General features: G+C 40.2%; 1 protein-coding gene across 3 annotated transcripts in view; it reads left to right on the forward strand.

Annotated features, from left to right (window-relative positions):
• Fbxw7 (F-box and WD repeat domain containing 7) overlaps positions 1-4,763 on the forward strand; it is a 139,783-nt gene that overhangs the window by 83,843 nt on the left and 51,177 nt on the right. The window lies entirely within an intron of this gene.

Genomic DNA, 4,763 nt, shown 5'->3' on the forward strand with positions numbered 1-4,763 from the left:
ATCCTGCCCACCTTTTCTCATCTGGAGGCTATACATAAATGGCGGGTGTTTCACTGAGTCTGGACTTCGCTAGATTGGCTAGGATATTAGACACTTGGGCCCACCTTCTTTATAAATGTAAACATGGTGGCTCAGGATGAACTTCTAGTTCTCCTGTTTGCATAGCAAGCACTTACTCAACCGAGCTATATCGTCATAGCCTCCGACTTCTTCCTCTTAACCGCCAAGATCTTTCCACACTAGCACACTGGGGGTTCTAGAAATTGAGTTACTTTATCTTTTTGATAGCTAATTAGTGTTTTATTTATTGAAGAAATGAAAACTCAGATGTCTGCTATAAAATTAATGTGGAGATTTATGAGTATCAGTTCATCCAGGAATGAAACCCTAAATTATTTTCTATAATTTTATTGTATATTCAAGCTATTTTATTCAGAGTAAATATTCCTATACTTAAATTTTTTTATTTATATTTTAAAGCTATATACGTACACACATTCATACACATGCATGCACACACACATACACCCCACTCTTCAGGCACTGAGTAGTGTGACTACCTGGCCTGCGGTCTTGAGACTTTTGCAGGAGAAATACATGATTTATAGGTATTATTTTAGCAGAAAGGTTGATGAGTTATTTATGCTTAAACTTGCTTATGAAAGTAATTTAAATGACAGACTAGATTTTTACATTTATTTTGAAAACTGTGGAGGATGAAGTTGTTTGAGCCTCTCCCAGTCATCACATGAAGTTAGGATTCTTGCATGATTGAAATACCTGTAATTACAATGCCATTTTTGTCATAGTTGGCTTAAAGGTACAGCTATATTAATCATCAGCCGAATTCTTGGTGAGCAGCTGTGTAAGGCCGGTTTAACAGCTGGGGTAACCCAGCACAGCTTGAGAATTAGACTCAGTCATGAGGTAAGGTATGTGTAGACACAGAGGACTTCATACTGGCATTGCTGAGATACTTAGAAAACTTAATCTGGAAGTTGCACTTTAGTTTTTTAGTCTCAGATATTTCTTTAAATGCCGAAAAACGAGAAATTTGTTGTGAAGTTAACAGTTCTCAGATTCAAATATAAGATGAAAATCTATCCGTCTATATACCTTGTAAGTCACTGCCTAGGTCACTATGGCAGATAGGAGAAGAAGAAAAAATACAGAATTTATTGTAGTGTTAACTTCTTGAATTTCATCTTTTGGTTCATTTTTTTTAAACCTTTTCATTGCAACTGTAACTTCTGTCCAGTTAAAATACCGTCTTTGTATATAGCCAACTACACTGCCTACCACACAGTCATAGCTGCCTGCTCTCAAATAATATACGCAAATGAATTGAAGCAGTGAGTTTTATTCAGATGTATTTTATTTTAAAATTAAAAAAAAATCACATTCATTTTTGGGGCAGGGTGGGTATACATGGTCAGAGGACAACCTATAGGAGTTGGTTTTCTCTTCTATCATCTGAGTCCTAGGGATCAAGCCCAGGTCTCAGGCTTGGCAGTAAGCACCTCTCTCCACTAAGCCATGTTGCTGGCCCCTGGCTGTATTTTGTAAAGGTAGCCAACTTTATTGGTCCTTATTGTAGTCAAAGAAGGCTCATTGACTTGATGCCTTACGAGGCGTCTGCTTAGGACTAATAACGCTACAATATGCATTCCAGACTGCGGCGTCCCTCAGTCTTGGGAATCTGAAGTGTGGGGTAAGCAGCAGGCTCAGGTTCCCAGTCCATGGTGGCAATGAACCTGGAATCTAAAATTCACCCGGTATTCTATGTGTGCTGCACAGCTGCCCTTCTGCTTTGGGTGATTCAGCCTGGACAAGGTTCTCAACCTTCCTAACACGGTGACCCTTTAATACAGTTCCTCATGTTGTGGTGACTCCTGTGAATGGGTCATTCTATGACACCTCCCCCCTGCCAAAGGGGCCACAACCACATGCTGAGGACAGCTGGTCACGAGGATGTTCATTGGGAGAAAAGTTCAAAGGGTAGTTAATAGATGTTCACTTTAAATAATCAAAATATCTGGTGTCTGATGGCGTGGTTCTGTCACCTTTAAACTGGTCATTTTGGTGAACTTTCTGTCCTTTTACTTCTAATTCATTACTTATTTTCAGCCAATCACTTGGGCATAACTGGGAATTTCCTACTGTGTGTGTGTGTGTGTGTGTGTGTGTGTGTGTGTGTTGTGTGTGTGTGTGTGTGTGTGTGTGTGTGTGTGTGTGTGTAAGTTCAGCTTTCAGATTGTGAGTGTGTAGCCACCAGGTCTGTTTGTAGACTACTTTTATAAACCGTGTGCTGTTTCAGAACCCATGCTACTGTCTGCTCACGTGGTTAGGGCTTGTCCTTTGTGTTTAGATAAGGAAACTTCTCAGGGAAACCCAATCATACATTGTGATCCACACGCTGTGATGGAAATTGTGAGCTTTATGATGGGCACTTTGATCATTTAAATGCTGTTTCGAACTTCTCTGGAAATAATTCTGGATGGAACTTTAACTTTTCATAAAAACATAGTTCTTTATTTGATTTCATTTTATGAATACTAAGGGTATATGGGACACACCATAAAATTAACTTTTTATTTCATACTGAATGTCTTTTTCTACAGTTGAGGTATAACTGATGCAAGCAGAGAACTTGGTTTCTGACTGCTTCCTGTTTGTCTTAGGTTCTTCATCTTCATGCGTAAATTGCTTAGTGGGTAAACAGTGTGACAGTCTCTTCTCTTTTTGGTGCTGGCCGTGAAAGACAGAAAACTGATCCAGCCCAGAAAGTAACTCTTAGGACAGATCAGAACCTGGCTGACAATACTCTGTTCTCTATTGGAAGGGTAGTTATTTTAATTTATTTCACTTTAGCAGTGCTGTTAATTTTAAGTATCTAGAATTTTCTATTTCACCAAGAATTAAATTCTTTTTAGCTTAAATTCACAGAAGCATTGAATACCACTAAGATTCAATGGCATGTGTTATAATATTCTCTCCTTAGAAACGTGAAAACCCACGATACTAAATCAGTTTATGCCTAGCTGCTTAGAAGCTGAGGCAGGAGGATCCTTTGAGAGAAGACTACTTCAACCAGGATTGTGAGGCTGGCCTGGCGATGTAAGGAGACCCTTTAAACTTACTGTGTAACTTACCATATTACAGTCAGGGTGCCTTGTACGTGCTGTCCACAGTTACTGTGTAGCCTACTGTGTTACAGCCGGGGGGCCTGTACTTGCTGTCCACAGTTACTGTGTAACCTACTGTGTTACAGCCGGGGGGCCTGTACTTGCTGTCCATAGTTACTGTGTAACTTACTATGTTACAGTCGGGGTGCCTGTACGTGCTGTCCACAGTTACTGTGTAACCTACCGTGTGACAGTCGGAGTGCCTGCCCGTGCTGTCCACAGTTACTGTGTAACCTACCATGTTACAGTCGGGGTGCCTGCCCATGTTGTCCACAGTGTCCTTCGTCTATAGTAAGGCACATGGCACTGGCTCCAGCTTAATGTGTTACAGTTGAGATGACGTGTACCCTGTCCTTGGTGTCCTTTGTTAGCCAGGGGTTTCTTGTATACTTCCATTCTAGATTGAGAGCATGGCTTCAGAAATCAGAGTTTCTCAAAGCACAGACCCCTGAAAGTTATACCCTGCATCCGTCCTCACTGAAGGCTTGGCTGGGCACACTCCATTTAGTGTTAGGTTTATTGGAGTTGCAGTGCTCATCACTAGCCAGTTGAGGGCAGCTGTTTACCGATTTTAAAAGAGTTTAGAATGCTTCCACTTGGAGCTGTGGTTTCTGCTTTACTACAGTGTTCATTTTCTCTCCTGTGTTTTTCTGTTATTGTAAATAATCATGGGATCATGGGAAAGTCTGGTTTTCCTTCCTTATAATTGTTTAGTTCTTCAGGAACCAAGGGATGAAAATTTGATGTTCGTTTAAAGTTTTTCCCAGTTCCAGGTCCCTTAAACTCCCAAGTCTTTCCACTTACGTCAGACTTTAAAATTGCATAGATGGGTTGAATCTGGGACTCCAGATTTTAAAAGTACACACATGTAAACAATGTGGCTTTACCAGTCTTTAAGGCCTTTAATTGTCAATGTGAATACAGACAATGTTTGGTGTGCTGCTATTTAATTAACCGGTGTTTTAGGTAAAAGTTAAATTGCAACTGAACTGTTCGGTATATTTTTATGCAGAATGACTGCTAAACTCACCGAATATACTGCGCTCTTTAATTTATTTTTAGCACTGAAGTATCATTTAGTTTAGATGATGTCTTCTGTGTGGTTCAGAAAAAAATTAGAAGGACCAATTGTTTTCAGATATTACCATTGAAATAAATTGTTTTGAAAATAAAGATCTCAGTTTGTATAAAATATTGTAATATTAGCAAATAGGTAGTGATTATATCTGGGGATAAATTGGCAAAGGATTGTTGTACGGAGACAGACAAAATATGAATGAGGGTTATTGTATATGAACAGAAACGCCAGTCTTAACTCTAGAGACTAACATGAGCATCAGAGGAGATGCTGAGACTAGGAGATTGTGGCATTTGTTCTGAGGATCTTGAGAGGCTGCTGGGACCACAGACATGGGGATCTAAGCTGTTTCAGCTTCCCCCACCCCAACCATGGCAGTTTGTAGATTCCCAGTGTCCTTACGCTGTCTTCTCTACCCTAACCCTGTCCGTTGTTGGGGATTGATGCTGTGCACACACTACCATGACCATTGTTGGGGATTGATGCCGTGCACACACTAC

This window comes from Microtus ochrogaster, chromosome 1 (assembly GCF_000317375.1).
Source record: "Microtus ochrogaster isolate Prairie Vole_2 chromosome 1, MicOch1.0, whole genome shotgun sequence".
NCBI classification, from domain to species: domain Eukaryota; kingdom Metazoa; phylum Chordata; class Mammalia; order Rodentia; family Cricetidae; genus Microtus; species Microtus ochrogaster.